Source organism: Xiphophorus maculatus, chromosome 4, assembly GCF_002775205.1.
Source record: "Xiphophorus maculatus strain JP 163 A chromosome 4, X_maculatus-5.0-male, whole genome shotgun sequence".
In the NCBI taxonomy this organism is placed as follows: domain Eukaryota; kingdom Metazoa; phylum Chordata; class Actinopteri; order Cyprinodontiformes; family Poeciliidae; genus Xiphophorus; species Xiphophorus maculatus.
In genome coordinates this window covers 16,931,505-16,951,632 of record NC_036446.1, presented here as the reverse complement: position 1 = coordinate 16,951,632, position 20,128 = coordinate 16,931,505, and positions in this window count along the sequence as shown.

Sequence of the window (20,128 nt, the reverse complement as noted above, 5' to 3'; positions counted from 1 at the left end):
CGCTCTTTGAAGCACCATCGCTGCATGTAAATTGGACATAATAATCTATTTTTCTCAGTCGAGGCACAGCCTCATGTTCTTGAAACCGATGCCATTTATTTATTTACCCCCTCATTGGCCACTTTGTTTTTCTCAAGCTTCTTTCGGTAATTCTTTCTTTATTAATGCTCTTCAAGAAAAACTTCAACTAGCAAAGTATGTCTCTTACTTTTGACTGAACTTTCATTTTACAAGTCTTTTCATGGACCTAAATGATCAGGCTCTTTCTTCTTTCAGGACCTGTAAAGCTCAGGTCTCTGGATATCCACATTATTTCCTTTCTGTTTTGCTCTGTGCTCTGACCTCGCTGATTCCCAGAAAGGTCTCCAACCCAGGCTTTGCTCCAGAGTCCATGCTCTTGGCCTAGGGCTCTGCTTGGCCTCCATGGTCCACTGGCTTCCTAAACCCTGTTGAGGCTCCAAAAGGCCAAACACTGTAGTTGATGTGGATGCCCCGTCACCCACAAGCGTTTTTGGCAACTGAGAGGCGTGTGGGGTGAAGGAAAGATTGTCAGATTGCCAAAAGCTGCTAAAATGACAAAGAGAGAGCAGCTCAGCCTGGATCAGGCTTGTGTTATATTGTTGTTGTTACTAAGTGCTCCTGACTAATTATTCCTCCCTGATTTGCAAATAAGGTCCTCTGTGCATTTCCATATCAATGTGCATGAGAAGGGTATGTCAAGGAGTGCGGGGTTAAGCGTGTGCCTAACCTTGAGGACTGAGGGCTTCAACCCCATAACAAACAGAACATCACCAGCCCCCGCCAACATTCCCCGCACTGCCAGAACCCGCAACACAAGCATGACACCCCCTGGTGCTTTAGTCCAATAAACAGACAAAAAAGAATGGAAGACAGGCGGGTTGTTTGGGCGAAGGGGGTGGGTGTGCAGGGTGGGCACAGAGGAGCTCTCTGTCAAATCAGCGGGTTGCCCCTGGATTAGTTCAGTTGTAACACAAGCCCACGCTCCATGGAGATCATTTAGGCAATTATCAAGAACAAGGCCGGCTGCAGTGTTGAACAGCTCACTTCAAAGGCCTACACCAGATGAACAGTTACAGCACACTGGTCAATTTCCATACAAGCCATCCCTCCCTCTCTGCTCCCCTTCACTCACTCCTCTTCTGCGTATGCCCCCAGGCTTTTTGACTGTGCTAATGAACATAACACCCTTCTACCCACCCCAAACACAGACTCTGAGATGCTGCATGATGAGATGTCCATGATGAGCTCTCGCCGTTGTCCCTTTGAACCACAAAGAAAAGCGGGCCGCATGAAGGACACAAATGCCTCCCAGACACTTGCTTATGTTTGCTTTTATCAGCAGGATGAAAATGAGACTTTTTTTCATATTCTGAACATGCAGAATATTTCTCTGTATTATGTAAAAACTGATGTGAGCGCTCGAATGGAACAAGTGCATCACTTTTAAAGTCAGGTATTGAAGGTAAAGACTAGGGCTTTAGAATTTGTGTCAGCATGTAATTCACTCTTGGAACAAAAGATTTCAATTGACATATTGTAATTTCTTTTAGTTTTCACAACAATAAAAAGTTGTGCATAACTTTTGTTTAACAAGGATGTTACAATGATTTTGTTTTAGACTTGAATTGTAAAACAAATTGGGAGAAAAGTTTCAATTTAGTATTGTTTCAATTTAGTTGTGTTTACTCTGTTATACGTTCATAGTATTCAAAGCAACCAGCTGCGTTACAAAGTAACTTACTGTGCTGGTCTGTGAAGGTCCCAGAGGTCTGCTAGAAATCAAATACCATCTTGTAGACCAAACAACAAACCAGACAGTTCAGGGATTACATTTTTCAGAAGATTTAAAGAGGGTAAGGTTATAGAACAATATCCCAAGTTATCTCATGGCATCCATCACGAAATGATGGATGTTGAATCCATCATGCCAAAATTGAAAAAAATATAGCCAAATTCATATCTCCTCGTCTTCTCTACTGCATGCTCAACTGCAAAGTGTGCGTGTCATTAATTTTCACCAGCTGACTCTGCCAATGTCCATGTGCAGCCCAGATTTTTGTGACTCAGTTGGCTGACGCGCTGACAGAACCATTAAGTCCCATAGTCAGAGGCTGGTGCCCAACACACAGCAGGTAAAGAAAACAACTGATCAGATTATGATTGGAAGAAGAAAAAAACAACTTTTGAGAAAAATTTTAATTTTTCAGAAACAGTCAGGAGATAGTTTCTGTTTTTCTTTTTATCTGGATAATTCATCTCTCAGAGACAATGATAACTAACTGCATTGCTACTCTTTTGAGAAATTATTTAATTCTTTGTTACAGATATTTTCTTCTCTTTCTCCTCTGAGAAGACAATATTTAAACAAACACATTGTCATGGCTGAAGAGGCCGTGGTGAGAACTGTTCATCTCTAAGTAGAATGCGGTTGTTCAGCAGATTTAAAAATAGTATGAATAGTGGCACAAGGCCTAAGCATCTAAGATACACGGACATGGAGATGTACAGTATGTTGAGGGCTTATTCCACAACTGCAGACTTACTAAAACATTGTCATTTTCCTAAAGTGACAGGCTGGGCCTGCAGACCTTTAAGTAACAGAGGACCATGTAACTCAAGAGGCTGCAGAGACTCACAGCTCAGGTGGGAGAATTAGTTTGACAGAACAACTGTTGGTCATGCTCTTCACAAATGTGGCCTTTTTGAAACAGTCGTAAGAAGTAAACCACTGATGAAAGAAAATCTCCAGTTTGCCTCAATGTTTACATGTACCACATTTTAAACAGAAGATTATTCAAATCATGTTAAAGTATTATCCCATTGCTGTCAAGCAATTACCATTATCTACAATTAAAGGTAAGCTGGCAAACCCAAATGAGTCCAGAGCAGGATGTCCTTGTCAAAAGGACAAAGACAAAGTCAACTGAAAAATCAAAGACTTAACAGGAGTTTCTTTATGCTGTATTGGCTTCTCCAGTCATCCTTTAAAACCCCAGTTTTTCTGTCTCTCATGGGTATTTTTGCTCACAGACACACAACAATACACCGATCTCTGAAGCCACAGAGTTTCTAATCAGACTGGGTCATGTTTTATTGTAAAGATCCAAGACAAACATACAAGCAACCAGACCCCTCAGTCAGGCTAGAGTTTCTAATCATGCACTATAAATTATTCAGCCTCGAAAAATCTGCCCACCCTAAATGTTTATTGATGTAGTACAGACAGTGTCAGACTGGTGACATGGATATGGACACTACCATCAAAGTTCGGAAGGAGCCACGGGGTGAGGCAAGGGGTCGCACCAGAGTCAAAACGCAAACTATGGATACCCAACGCATCCGCTAAGGGGAAGAACCTCAACCACAGACTTAATCGATTGACGCCAAGCTTGTGGAGGAGCAGAAACATAAGAGCAGGCAACATAATGAGTCAAAGAAAATAGAGGAAGGAAATAAAGAAGATAAACTGTAGGAAAAACTACTGATTTTATGATAGATGTGTAATTAGTTTTATGAACTTCAAAGCAGATTCTGATTTATTAGGAAAAAATATTGTCCAGATTTGTACTCAACAAGTGAGGGTGTGCTATAAACGTAAGTGGTTGAATTTCTAAAAAGATTAGAAATTATTTTCAATCAGAGATAATACCAACTCTTTTGAGGCCCTCTGACAGGGAGGAATATTTTTAGAAATTGTTGAGAGAAAGTCCCATGAAAGCATAGAGACAAAAAAACAAAACAATGGCTGCTGACCTGGAAAGAGCCTTCAAATTTGCTTGTAATTTTAGAAAGTCAAGCTGAAACCAGGCCCTTACACACACCTAATAGAGGAAGCACATACACCTTTATTTTTTCAAAGTGTCTGAAGTTAAAACGGGTCAAGCATAACTTGCTTTAAGTCAGTTAGAATTAACAAGAATTTATTTGTTTCTTACATGCCACAAAAATAAGAGAATGTCAGGGATTTATTTATGAATGTCTGCAAAATCAAAAATTTATTTACATACAGACTGATTACTATCTCTTTAAAAAAAAAAAGAAAAAGAGGGGAAGCCCAAAAGGTGATGTCATAGCTTTGGGAACTTCTGATAGGTTAACTGACTCATCTGCAGTTAATTCAAGGCACAACTGCAAATGTATTTAAGGCCACATTTCTTACACACTGGTTTCTTACTTGACATCACAGAAAAGTAGAAAAAAACAGATAATATATCTAGAGAATTGCCAAGCTGCATAACTCTGGTTCAGCTTTGGAAGAATTTTCCAGATCCTTGAAGGTACCACATTTACCTCTTCACATAATTATACACAAGTAATGATGGAAACTCATCATGCTGAGTTTTTTGTGCCAGAGATGAACATGTTATAATGCAAAATATGAAGACTGACCCTTTAACAACAGCCAAAGACCTTGTGAAAATGTTGTTTTAAGACAGGGCCATTGGTCATATTTAACATGTCCTGTGCAGACATGGGCTGAAAGATGATTGTAATTCAGATTTTGTGTAGAAGGAGCTTAGGTCCTTTCATCCAAGAATGTTGCTAAACATAAAACCATGCTGAGTCACTAGATCTAAATATAACTAGAGTTTTCACCAAAATTCCTACTTTCATTTATCATTATTGTTTCTCTCGTAGTTTTGGGAGGCATTGTGGTGGAGCTGTTTGTACTATTGCTTTGTAACTAGAAAGTCTTTTGTTCCAATTCTGGCTTGAGGTTTTTCTGCATTGAGTTTGCATGTTGTCCAAGTTTTCGCCGGGTACTTCAAACGAGAGCCAATCCTAGCCATAAAATAACTAAGCTGCTGCTTAGTGCCCCCAAACCATCAGGGCTTGGCATAAATGCTTGAATTTAAACTGAATTTAATTGAATTTGCATTGATTCTTTGATGCATTTTTGAGAAGTCCTTAAATCTTTGGTGGCAGCCATTCAGGGTTGCCAAACGCTTGCTCAAGCAAAGTGCCAGCTATTTACAGAAAGCTCTTTCTTGGAGCTGCAGTCTCCAGGCACGTACAGAGCAGCTCCCCACACAACTCGTACAGACTAGCGGCAGCAGCAATTAGCAAACAGCTGATGGAACTACGCATCAGCTGAGTTTATCATACGAACTGCTTCTCAGTCCAATGCTCTGAAGAACATTTGTAAATGGCTTAATAGCAGAGCAATGTGATAACATCCTGAAAGCAGAGAGTCAGACAGAGAAGGTGCTTCTTAAAGAGACAAAGGCCAATTTCAAGGTGTCAAATAGTGAAGCTAAATTTATTTTAAGCTATGTTTTATGTATACAGCACTTTCATAGCAATTGAAGGTAACAGAGTTACTGGATTATGTCATGAAATGGCAATGTGACTGTAAAGTACATATTGCCCGGACTTTAAAATTTTGAGTAATTGGCAAGTTTACTTTGTAAAAGTGCAAAGAGCAATCTCCATTGTTTGATATTTTTATTAACATATATGCAACCCAATGTTGCAGGTTTAATCTTTTATTTGTGTTTGAGCTCAGTTTATTCACAGATACATTTCAACAAATAACCAATCATCTGTCATTTACAATTCAATTTGGCCTCTCTTTCCCAGATTCCACCAAAACTGTACCAATGTGTTGTTCTTAACCAGAAGAGTGGTCCAAATCAAATTCAGTTTAAGGCTCTATACAGTGGTCCAAAAACATGTTAGTTAATCTGTATATTTAGGTTCTACAACGATAGGTAGCTATAGACAGACAAAGCATGGATGGACAGTCATCATACCATTTATGATTTTTTTTTGTTGTTGCTCTAAATAAATAAATAAAGAAGTAAATATGAAGCATGTCTACTTTATGGTCATTTAACTGTGACATCACCTTTTTAAGAGATCAACTACAAATATGGCAGGAGAATGATTGACTCTCTTGTACAATACAAGGGAACCTCAAAGCCAAGTTTGAGAGCCAATAATGATCATCTACTAAGTATTGTGGAAACAGAAGCAGCACGCATATATCAACTAAGTCGATGATCAAAGCGCATTAGATTTATTACCCCAAAGGAAACTCTGTGTTATGAAGTTTAATCCCTCAGATCTATATCAGTAATTGTGGTGCATTAGCTTTCATTATGACTGCAGCATTGATAATCCTGCTAATACCAATCAGACAGACAGGGGAATCTGTTTTGGGAAGGGCAATTGAAAGGATAAGAAAGAAAATACTTTTGAATAATAAAAAGCAACTCATCAAATGAAGCTGATGGAACAAAACAAAGACACTAAGTCAGCCCAATGCCATGGACTTTGGAAGTATTTAGATAATAAATAGTGGTGGATATTTATTGCTTATGTACGGTAATATTTTTCATTCATGGATTAGAAATCACAGCACTTTACTGCCAGTCATCTTGAGGGGATTGTTTTAAATAGACATTTATGAATGAATGAGGAGAAATAATCTTTTTTTTGGTTTTTACTCTCACACTAAGTATTTCAGATTGTCAAATAAGATTTTAGATAAAGATGTACAATTTCAGCATATACAAAATACAGTATGTTTTGTTTTTTGTTGTTTTTAAGTCTTTTCAAGGCAAGAAACTATCTAGACCAACCTGGGGCTACATGTAAAGTACCGGTATGTGTGTTAAACCCAATAATAGCTAAAGATCAGTTTCGCATTGTTCTGATTCTTTGCAGAATTTTTTAATTCAGCCACACTGGAGGCTTTTCAAGCATGAGAGGTCTGTCTAAGGTGATGCCACAGCATATCAGTCAGATATAAATCCAGACTTGGAATAGATCACTTTAAACCCTTCATTTTATTCTTTGTGCAGTTCAGTCAACTAGATGGTGAGTCTTGGATCATTTTCCTGCAAAAGTGGACTTGAGCTTAAGGTCATGACTTAATGACATTCTATTTCATGATTTTCTGCAGGAGAGCAGAATTCATGGTTCCATTAATTACAACAAGGTTGATTTTTTTTTCTGTGACCACTTGTGTTAGTCATTGATTTGCTCTTAGAGAAATCCCCCATTTTTGGGAAGACACACCCCTGTTCAGTTTTCCCCGGTTTGTTCGTTTCTTACATGTTCGAGAAGTCATTTAGACTGAGATATGATTTGATGATTTTGAGGTCTTTCCTTCATGTCAGAAAGGTTAGCTAATAAAATAGCAACAAAAATATGGTTAATCACAGCTTTTCAGTCATGACATTTGACTTAATAAGTTGGGGAATAATATTTTCACACAAGTTGAGGTTGGTTTGGATCACCTTTTTCAATGAAGGCACAAAATCTTCATAAACCGTACTTTGTATTTACAAAATGTTTTATATTTTAGCTGTTAGCAGGAAAATAAGCATTTTAATAAATTACAATAACTTTTTTGGTTTATACTAATCCTGTGGTTTCCAGCAAAGACAGAAATAAACAAAAACACAGCCAAACAAAAGACTAGCTCATTGCGCCAATTTACACATTCTGTGATCTGTGCATAGAAAATCTTTACATAATCAACCTTTAATGATTTCTATCAAACTTATTTTAATGAGTGAGTTCATTAAAATATGTTTTTCATAGACTGGAACTCACTTAGATACAAAATTGTCATTCAGTGATGGTCTAACACCATGCCTTTCAACTTATTTCTAAGTTAGTTTTATTTTTTTCCAGTCAACTGCTCAGCCACCCTGCAGCCCAATGCCAAGATGTAACAAAAATATTTTTGAAATTGGGGTGGACTGAACTTGATGGAAAAATCCCGCATTATGTCAATCACGCTTCATTAGCGTCCTTCCTTTAAGACAGGACTAACATAAGAGACATAACTGAATGAAGAGAAGAAGTCTCAAAAGGAAAAAAAAGTTAACTTTCTCTTATTTTCCCTGTGTTTGCCTGAGGAAAGATGTTAGTAGATGAGAGAGGAAAACTCAGGCAATGCTTGAGCTCCTTCATCCTGCTTATTACAGCACTGCCCTGGTTCTCTGTCCTCAAGCCTTTCTGCGCCTCACTATTTTAACTACACCTGTCATTTGCGGTCCAGTCATTTTACCTCAATGCTTGGCTTTCTTTCCCTGCTTACAGGGACTGTTAACTGGGCCTGTCTGTCATGCTGGCTGGGGCTGGATCTCGGGCTGAGGCTGCGGGCAGATTTAGGCTCGGGTGAGTGGTGGGAGCGGGGACGGACGAGGGTGGGAGTGATTATGAAGGGGAGGATGTAATGAGCTCGCGGCATTGAGGAGCTTTAGGAACGTTGCCTGCCTCTTGCCTCCGCTGAGATGCATCCATCTTAACTGCGGCGGAGATGGACGAAGAGGAGAGAAGGGAATACGAGAAGATGGAGCAGCCCTAAACAGAAGCAGTCAAGTTTCCTACTTCTTTTGTCCTCACGGTTATTTAATGGTTTTGTCTTTCTCCAATTCACACTCTACTCCACTTCCTTCTCCTCTTTAATTCACCCACTGTTTTCCTGATGCATTTTATATAAAAGCTCTGAATTGAGAGAGTACTTTATGAAATGTAATCCAGCTCACTGTCTGAAGGTGAAGGAGGTGCATCGTGTTTGTTTATTTAAGAATTGACTGACACAGGTATAGTATAGGTACTGATAGGAATATGCAAATAGATTTGCTGTCTCAAGCTATGGATCACATCTTAATGTTGAGATAAATATTTTTAAAGTAAACGTTTGCTTTTAATCAGCCCTGCATCAATCCCAGTGAAAACTATGCTAGCAGACATCTTATTAGTAAAATACACCTGTTTACATCCAACTGTTCTGTGAAGGCCTCAGAATATTGTTGAACAAATACCATCATGAAGACCAAGAAATAAAACACATAGTCCTGGGCTAAAGTTATGGAGAAGTTTAAAGCAGCATTAGTTTACAAAATAATATTCCAAGTACTGTAAAATCTCACCTACCACTGATTAATCCATCATCAAAGAGCAAACGATTAAGCCATTACTGCAAACCTATCTAAAGCAGTTTTCAAATGAAACTTTCATTAAGGGATGAAAGATTTTCAAACCACCTTGGCCAAAAGACAGTTGCTCCCTTAGTTAAAGCTACAATCAGTTGTCTAACTACATTTTTCTGAAATGTGATGCCAAATATCTCAAGCCACACCTCCATGGCTTTCCACCTAAACCGAATGGCATGAAAGGCAAACATCAATCAGAGACGCAGCCAAGAGGGTCAACGGTAGCTCTGGAGGAGCTGCAGAAATTAGCAGTTTAGTTTTGCTCTCCACAAATCTGGTCTTTGTGGATATATTTCAGGAAGACAACCTTTGTGTTCTCGCCTACATGCATACAGCTATGAGGTATTGGAAAAGTGTTACACATCACCTAAACACACACTGAAAAGTTGGCTGTGGAGGTGTTTGCTTTGAGCACTTCTTGAGCTTAATACAAAGCAACCCTTGGAGAAAACCTAGTACAGGTTGCAAGAAAACGTGGAACTCATATGGATGTTTATCTGTCAGCAGGATGACCTTTAACGTACAGTCAGATTTAAGATGAAATGGTTTGGATCAAAGCACATCTATGTGCTCAAAATGCCTGGTCAAAATCTGAGTTTGAATGATTTTAATTGAGCATCTGTGGCAAGCTTTGAAAGTAGATTTTAAGAGATAATCTCTATCAAATAAAACTGAGATCGCACTATTATATGAAGGAAAATGAACAAACCTCTGGATGTACAAGATGCATGCCACGTGGTCACCAAAAAGAGTCTGCAAATGACTGACAATGGCCTATTAAGCAGAGAAAGAAATAAAGTCTATTTTCAAAACAACACAGTGTAAAACTAACATAAAGCACGTCGATGTTGCCTGTGTACATTATATACATTGTTTGTCTTTCTGTCAAAATCCTATAAACCTGTGTAAACATTAATGTTTCTTTACATTTCAAACAACAACATGGGTTTCAAGCACACTCATAGCAAATACATGGAGAAAAAAGTAACACCATAAAACTGTTTATATTGTCTAAAGCGTAACATCATCCACTTGACGAAAACATGCTAAAGAAAAGGGAGGAGCACAAGCAGAAAATGGAAAGAAGTGAGCAAACCACTCATTACGGTTGAACCTTCTCTCAATGCTTTAGAGTGGATAAAGAGAAAGCCAAGTGGCAATACATCTGTTACTTCACTGCCAGCTTCCTTGCTAGTGTTACTTTATTATTTCATTAAGTGTAAATCCTGTCAGTGCCATTCTACCCCCAAATTCAGTCCAGTCCTGCCATTCCACCCTCAGCAGGTTAAATTATAATTTAATTACCCAGCCTTAGCTGCATAAGCTGCTTGGGAGCACTGGCCTCCCAGAATAATTTGAAAAGATGGCGTCTACACTCATCTTTGTGTGCCTGATCCACTAGACCTGAGCCCCCTGGAGGCCCAGTTCAATATCCCATCTAATTATCTACCTCAAATCAGCCACCTATTAAAAAGAAATATCAGTAATTAAGTTGGAAGGGAGGAAAAAAAAAATCTTATTGTTCAGGAGTTTTTAATAGGACATTTTTCTCCCAAAGAGATTGGTTAGCCTGAGTGCCCTAAGGAGATGTTTCTTTAAGTTATTTCTCTTGCAGACTTTACTTTATCTGCAATGAAGTGTTGGCACACTATCAGTAACCACACTTTAACATGTTTCAACACTGGGACTTATTCCCAATGAGCTGTGCCCCCCACATGTGACTGAACAGCAAACTATAATAGCTAAAATTTGCTTTGAAATAATTTGTCAAGAAAGATCAATTTGGTTCTTATCCAGGGGTTGTTTTTCATTAGTTCCAATATTTAAATATTAAATATTTAGAAAACACTAATGCCGTAGCTACAGTCATAGTCCGTGTTTTGTCCAAAAGCTACAACAACTTTGTGTTATTTTTAAAAATGCAGATTTTTTTTTATGAATGAGTGTTATAAATTATTATTAAGAATCTACTCTCCTCACACCATTTATTAATTCTTTTGCAGTTTTGAGTTCTGTAATTTGGATTAAAACTGAGATTACACCACATATCACCCAAATGTAAGTCTTTCTGAAGATCTAGTGTAAACGAAAAGCCTGATTTCTACATGAATCGTAAGATGTACTAAAAAAAAACGTTGACGGAATCTAAACTAATGACATTATATCAAACTGAGATACAGACACAACAATACTGTAAATCCACCCTGACTGTCATTGAGAGGGACAATGACAACTGTGTTTTACAGGAAAACAAAAACAGAAGAAATATCTTTTCATATGAACTTCCTTTGCCTGCATTTATTTGAATGTAAATATGACAGCCAGTACTTGTTTATTATTCTCTGTCATATGATCTCCCACCAAATATGAATCATTTATGAGGGGATTACATTTCAAAGAAAACTAAAATCACAAACTACCATAGATTGTACAGGATATAAAAACAGCAGTAAATTTTTTATATATAAATATGTCTTCCTGTCTCAAAATAATAGCATAATTCTCACTGTTCTAATTGGAGCCAACAAAATTGGCAATTCCATTTGAAAAGAAAACATTATGTGAGACAGCAGGAAAATGCAATTTGAAGAAATCAGGAATCCAACAGTGTCTATTACTACAGGAAACCTCAAAACTACTCATTTGCTATTCATGCCACTCTCATAAGATAGCTACAGTTTAGGTTAACTCAACCACGTCAGAGGATAAAGCTCTGTTAAAAACCCTCTACCGAATAAAAGCAACCCTTTTAACACAGATTCTTTTTTTTCTTGGGAGACAAAGATAAGTAAATACAGAGGAGGTAATGAATAGACTAGAAAATGAGTGCTACCGCTCTGCACTGTACAATCTTGGGGACAATTGCAGCATTTTGGATAAAATTGCTTGCAACCCCATCACCACCACACCTCATCTCACTCACACATACACATCCATACTCTCTCATCTCATCTCACCCCCTCTCCTCCTATAATCCTCTGGTAAAACCCTTTCTTTCCATGCGGACCCCCCAGCCAGAGGGACCCTGCCAAGGCAAATTAGGGAGGGGCAGAGGCTTTTGTTTTGCAGCACTCTCTGAAAAAGAAAAAAAAATCCAAATTATTTCTTGAGCAGGAGCAATTTGACATGCTGTGATAACTGCTCTGTCAGAAACTTCTTTGACATCTCTGAAAGAGAAGATTTTCTACATCCAAACCAGGCCTCCAGTTAGAAAATAGTTGCAAGGGTGAAAAAAAAAAAGAATGCTGGAACTCATTAAGCCGTTCGATTATGCGTTATTTGTACCTGACTCCATTTAGCTCTCATACTGTTCATCAAGGCGGTAGAACCAAACTAGTTAAAGGGAGTCTAAGCTTCCCAGTTTACGGTCAGTTTTCATCCATCCTCCACTTGGAACAATCTGCCTTTTCACTTCTTGCCTTCCTTTTATACCTGTCCTTATTTTGTGTTTCACACAACAGTCCTTTCTTTCTGTTCAGTCCATCATTCTTACCATTGTGTTGTTCTCCTAGCAAATAAGTTGTGTTGGCGTCTTGCTGTTACTCCCAGCCCTTTGTATAGATAACCCACTTGTGTTCTTTGACCATAGCTCAAGCACCATTTTTTACCTTCTCAACTGTTTCACATGAAACCAGAGTTGGTCTTCATTGCAGATGTAATCACCAAGTACAAGCACACACCTGTTTCAATTTAGATAAGGAAAGTAAAACCTGAGTAGATTTTGGTGCTAATGAAATATATGTGTTTAATAATGTTTTCACCTAAAATAGTCACCTATCCATCTGTCCATCTATCTGGAAAGAAGAGCAGAGATTCCAGTTCCCACATCTCAGTCTCTCTAGGAATTTTAAGGATGTGAAAAGGTAGTCATTGAAGGCTGTCCTGTATCCTTTAGATGTATACCCAATTCCATTGGATTAAATGCCTCTTTAATATGTAATGTTCTACTGCATCCTGCTAATGCCAATTATGTGTTAAAGCAGGGAGACATCTAAAACCTCAAATTCAGAAGGAGCAGTGTGCCTCCTACCCTGGTTGTGGAACTGTGACCTTGATCTTTAGTAGGAATTGTTAAAGGTGTCATGGGCTTTTCATTGTCAGATCCACTTGGTTGTTGTGGATATGGGGAATTTGGGGATTATATCTACCAGGAGTGCTGAGGTATGGATCTTATTGCACTGGGAGAAGACAACAGGCATGGACCCAAAACCCTGCTGGGTGACATTTTTTCTGTTTGACCTGGAGATGCCTTGCGATCAGATGCACGGACAGATGGACAGGTGGATGGACTATGCTCTATAGTTCAGATTGTAGATGTTAAAGGAAGTTTGAGTCCCCTAAAGAGTTGAAACCTTTGAAGCCTATACTCAGTATTTTTCACTTAAAAATTTTGGTGAATAAAAACACGAATACTATACTCTGTTATGCAATAGAGTAAAGTCACAAAAAAGGGGCTTAACAAGTTACCTTGTCTAATTTTAAAAGTATCTTCTAGTGTTCTACTTTTGTTCTATATGTGTCTAATTGGCATTTGAATGTAGATACATAATCAGCTTTAAATGTAACCTCTATTTGATCACTTTCTCTTAAACTGTGGATAACATAAGCACAATTTCATTTTTTTGTGTTATTTTTGTTGTTAAGTGATATAAAACTCAGACCAGGGAGGACAGAAAGCAGACTAGGAATTCAGGCCCAATTGAAATATATTAACTCTTTCAAAAAAATAAAACCTTACAGTAATGTATTATACATTTTTTCAATAAATATTACAGGATCAGTTGTCTTTCTGAAAACACTCAATGTTCAAATTAAATTGTGCCACTCAATGCATTTTTTCCACACTTTAAGATCAATGCATCTCTACATTCCTCACTGCTGGCTGCCAATAACAGTGATGGAGGGATATCAATAAAGGCATCTACATTTGTATCTGTATCGTTTCAGCAGCAGGACCGATTCCTCTTCAGCTTTCTTCACTTTTTTCTCTCGGAGCAGCTGCGCAGCTCATGTTCAGCCAGGCGCGCGCACAGAATATTAGCTTCTCTAGCAGCAAATTTGCTTTCCACATCTATTTCTTTCTTCTTCTAACCAGTTCTTAGATGGCTTGTTATTGAGCTTAGTGTCCACAAATGCCATTGATCCAAGCCACAACCGAGATCCATACTCGAGCACTTTAACACTCTCTTAGTGTGTTAGTAATTCTAATCCTGCTCCTCCTGCAGGCCCATTGATTTTATAGATTTTCCCAAAAGTTGTGATAATGATATATCATTGTTAAATTTGGTTGAACAAACAGCTTTGCCAATCTATCAATGCCTATACGGGCTTTCATTCCAAGACAACCAACAAGTCAGTGTCTCAGAAGGACATGGGTAATATCAAAGCACCTGGAGTAATGTATTTTTATCATAATGTCATAGCATTTAGCAAATCTGAATCTAATATAAAATGTATTCTTCAGATATTATTGAAGGATAAGGAATCCCCTGAACAGGACAAGAATACGTAAAATAATTTAAGATGTATACAAAGATGGGGTGCCATCAAATCTGCAATAAAATTACTATTGATACTGACTGTTCTTAATTAGTCAATCAATCAATCAATCAATCACATCTATTTGTATAGAACATTTCAGCAACAAGGTAGTTCAAAGTGCTTTACTTCATAAAAACATTATTGAATGAAGACAAACATTTTGACTTTGATAAATGATTCTTCTTTAACTGTATAATCCAAATTGAACTGGTTATAGTGTAAATTTCTAACATAAAATAGAAATAACTTTCATAGTCCCTCAGTGGGGAAATTCAGGTGTACCAGCAGCAAAGTGACACGTAAGTCGAAGAATGCATATTTACACAAAAATATAAAAACAACTAAAAATAGCATACTGTATAGCAAGGGTAAATTCACAACATAAAATATGCAGTTATTAAAAATAACATAATCCATCCAAAGAAAAGTGCAATTGTATATAATTATTTAAACAATTTACAAAATGTACACAATAGAATGCTATCAAGATAAGTAATATAGTGATTATTTGTTGATTAAATAAAATAATATCCAACCAAAATTTAAGAAAAACCCTAACAAACCTTGAACTCTCTCTTTCACTGCTAATAAATTATTTAATAATTTAGTTATACACAGTCTTCAAGTATTGAATGCTCTTAGTAATGCTCTAAAGAATAAAAATAAATCCGTTTGTTCCTATTGCCACTGGTATATCATCAATTATAGCAGCTGTACAAATGCTTGCAAGTTATGGTTAACTCCAGAGAGAGTCACCACTGGCATTGTTGCCCAACCCACTGATGTCATGTGATCAAACCTTGAAATATGATTGGCTAAAAGCTGTTCAACTTGATCTAATGATGATGGCTTTGGCTTGGGTCACCAGAAGGTCATCACATTCGCAAGTGGATTTATGTTGGTGAGCTTAAATTTAAAAAAAAATAATCACACACAAAACTGCACAGGTTAAAAATTCAGTGTTATGAATTAAGTTTTTTTTTTAAAAGTCTGATAACAATGAGATAATTTTTTTTCCATAACTAGAGCCCATGTATAACGCAAATGTAAAAAAGGTATAAAGTGCACATTGTTTGGTGCAATTACATTTTGGTCTTGCACAATTATTCATTTTGACAAATTGTCAAAAGTTAAGGATACTGCTGTTACACACAGATCAGATTTTAGCTATTAATTTAGTATCTTTTCCATTTTTAGTTAAAAGACATAAAGGATTGTTCCCTCTCTTTTAGACCAACAGGCACAGGCAGAATACGTCAAGCATTAAACTAATTAACACACAATCTGGAAAGATAGCTGAGAACTACAGCGATGTTACAGCAGATGAAACAGTCCACTTCAAATTTTCACACCAATTTGCAATGTAATGACAGGAAATCATAAGCTACATTATCACTATTGACAAAGGACTTACAATTGTAGTTCTAATGTTTCTAATCAGAATATATTGGCTTTGAAAATAAGCTGGTTTGGAAGGAATAAATAATTGTCAAAGACCAAGCAGTGCAAGCAGACAAACAAAACACCCAGTTTCAAGTTATTCTACACTAAGCTTTACAAACTTATCATAGGCATCAGTTTCTTATAATAAAAACAAAATCCTGTGAAAGTTTGTCACAGGCCTCACCCCAACTCCCCAGATGTACATAGTTCAAGGAGGTCGAACAATTTCTTAATGCAGGGTTTCCAGTAAATTTTATGGATTACTCAATCACTGTGAGCATGCATGGAACCACATAGTGTGTAATCACATTCAGCTAAATAAACATAATAAACAGAGGTTGAATTGTGTGTGGTTCTCTTAACACACTTTGAAACAGTGAAATGATAAACAGCTGATGCTCAGTTCCTCGAGTACAACATCAACAGTGAAAGTAAAACTGAACTATGCAAACTATGAAATGGGAAAACCACCATAGCAACAATAAAACAAACTGAAATCGTCTGTCTATCCTCTCCAAAGTCTTGAAAATATACCAGTCGAAACAAGCTAATGGGATAGTGTTTTATTTATGAAAAAGTAATACAACCAAGACAAAAATAAATAACACCTTCTTCAAAGAGGTAGGAGCTTAAAGCTACATGGATCTGAAATCCAAGTTGACACAGAAAATGATGTAACCCATTAACATGACCTCTGGTGTACTCTTCTCGGAACTGATGGATGTCTTAGTTCCTTCTTTTGAATTTAAATTTTTCATTCCCCCCCCCCCTCCAAACTTTAATTTTTAACTGAGTCCATTATTAACTTCAGTTATTAACTCTAAAATATGCGACCAAACCATCCAGTTTTAGAGATAGCCAAGAAAAAGTAAACTTTTATTAATGTTAAGCATTTAATCAGCTAGCAAATATTCATTCTCAGCGTTCATCAGAATTTGTCTTTAAATAGTTATTAGTTTTATGTTGGATTTGTTTTGCTTATGCTTTGCTTTTTTATTGATTACTCATAGCTATATATGATTGTGATTAGTGACAGCTTGGCTGCTGATTCTGTAAGTGACTAGTTCCAGCATTAAAATTTAACTTGAAGAGGCAATATTGCAATTTTCAAATTTAGTTTATTTTTATAAGACAAAATGTATTTTATTTATTTCTCTTTAAAACATGCAATAAGAAGGCTCCAAGGAAAGTAAATGTACTTCTTTCATTTATTTTAGATTATTTGGATTAATGAGACTGATAATACAAAATAAATATAATTGAATAGGGACATTTACTGCTATGTGATGAGTTTCTCGATTGAGTCTTCTGCATTCCCTAAATATAAACTAGTATTGTTTACTGTTCAAAATATTTTCAGAAGTAGAATTTTTCCAGATTACATAATTAATTTCATTAATTAACTTTTAACTGCCACAACCTGTTGTCTAATGTTGGCAAGTAAATATTTTTAGTGCTTTATTACACTTTTGAACACATCATATCTGATTCCTAACGCTGTTAATCGACTGTATGCCCGCTAACCAAATATTCAAAAACAATTAATTTTTGCGTCTAACCCTGTGGGCCAGAGCGAAAGTCTGAGGGAAAATAGTTATTGTGAAAGCTCATATTATAGTTGATGAAACACTGCGGGGTAGAAAGGAGATAGCAGAGCAGGCAGAGGTAAAAGATGAGGATGGGAAAGCTGTGGGGTAGGGGCGAGGTGGCAGAGGGATGAGCGCAGGGAATAGAAAGGTCTGGCGAGAGAACTAATGGGCAGCACGGCAACAGCTCAAACCGGAGGTGCGGTGAGGCAGCAGTGGCCTGACACAGCTGAAGGCCTCAGAGGAGTGCCAGGCCTATTAGAGAAAGATAAGGGCCTGCTAGGAGAAAGCATCCTCTCAATGGTGCAATAGGCAACAACACGGGCATGGCATCAATTAAAGAGAGAAAATATGACATAGAAATAGCAGCACATTAAATAAAAACAACAAACTGCCAGTGCATCTGCACACCCCCTTTAAAGGACTGAGAGTGGGCAGGGAGCATCAGCGGTGAAATATTGTCGATTTATTCTCCACAGTATTGTCCGTGCGGGGGGGAGTTTATGATGAGGTGCAATGTAAAGGGTAGAAAAGAAATGAGTCTAGATGCCTTCTGGACACAGAGCTGCGCACACAGATGAAAGATGAGAGACATGGAGACTCACCTCAAAAAAAAAAAAAAACAAGCACAATCTTAACAAGAAAAAAAAAATCTTGCTGCTGTGATAACTAATTTAGCTTTAATTCACCTTCAATTTCTTGCCTTTAAGCCTTACAGGCATGATGTGATGTGCTGGACTGCAGTGGCCTAGATTCTTCCAGTCATGGAAACAGCCATCAGAGTGTTTGAATGAAAAAAAATTGAATTAGAGATTTGAAATCAACTGGTAACAAGCTTGTTTAATTATAGGCCTTTAAAGACAAAATTAACATGTGTTGACTAGAGGGGTCAACCCCCTGGATCACCCTCTCTGTGTTATAGATCTTCAACCTCAGTTGTGTTCTCACAAGGTGCTTGTCGAGTGCCCTCGGAAAGGAGGTGTGGGTGGCAGACGGCCTCCATGAAGCACCAGTAAACAACAATGAGTCGAACTGACACATGCTGCTGATGAAAGGGGAAAACAGAGACACTCTCCTGTTTTTGTTTAGAATATAGCGCAAGAGAATGTAGGATTTTATTTTTGGTTTGAGTCGGGTTAATGTGATTTCCGTTCCGCCTGTCGGTTCCAGAGACCCAGCTTTGTGAGCAGTGGTCAGGTGAAGCCTGGACGCAGCCCCCTATGGCCATTAGTGTGGAAAGAAGACAACCCAATAAGCAGAGAAAAGCTTGATGTGTACAGGTCACTGCACAACCAGCAGTCAAAAAGCATCTTACCCTGGAGACTATTAAGGCAATAACATGCAGTGGGAAACCAAACCTCTTAATTACTGGTCACTGTCTGTCTGACTGACTGGGCTGCAGAGACTGCGCCTGAAACGATATTGTCATCACACATTTCAGCAAGCTCAGAGTGACGGCGGCAGATAGAAACATATTTTGGTTCATACTAAAAATAAAATTTAAAGGGGGACACAATACGGTCCAACTCCTTCAACTTTCATATTACTCAGTGATTCTTATTTAGTGCATCCTTTTTCTGTTTACCTGCCCCCTCTACGCTTCCTCCCCATTCTAGATGCATGCGCTTTCGCTCTTTAAAAAGCACTGAAAGCACAGCTAGGAGTAAATCTTTAAGGATTTGACTTGCAAAAAGCCCCTCATATATTGTTTATGAAAAAAGCAAAGGTTCCCTTCACCTGCCTTCAACCATCTTAGTTTATTTACTGATTTTTAGACTTGCACTAGTTAGGCATAGGCATACTTGTCTGACTACATCTTTACAAATAAAGACAGGCTGCGTCCTCATCTGTCACATCTCATAAGGAGAGTCAAAACTATTCTATTCAGGTTAAAGATTCTTGGGTGACATTTTCAATTGAATCAGATGAGCTGTATTTTGTGCTTTACCCCTGAGGAAGAGAAGAAAATGGGGGAAAGCATTTATAAAAATACAGTAAGTGCCATCATAACACTGAAATATTATTAGGAAAAAAAAGATTTAAAAAAGAATCTGTCACCATGTGTCAACTAGATCCACCCTGCAGAAACCTTCTTTTGTTGGGAACATATGGAAGAAAACGGGCGAGTAAGAAAATTGCCCTCCATAATTGGTGTCCTGATCAAGAACGACCATGGCAGCTGAACAATACAACCGTTAATTTATCAGAACTCTTCATGAGCTTCTCCTGTAATGCCAGACAACATTAGAATAAATACTGACAGAGAGCAGGGGAACCAAACAGTTGATTTCCTTTGTTGACTGCGTGACGAACTAAGGAGAGTGATGGAGGGAGAGTAAGTGCGTGAACATTGGAGGTGCTTTGCATAAAAGACAGGAAGACAGGAGTGAGTGTTGCACGGCCATGACTCTGCGTGTGGATACCAGATCATAGTTCATGCTAATCACAACCTTGACAGATAAACGTGACATTGTGCACGAGAGGTTTTAACATGCTTCCTCCCTTTGCTTTGCTGTGATTGTAAAGGGCACAGGTAGAAGTGAGCTGTCAGAGGTAACAGGGGACACCGTTCCATGCTTTTAC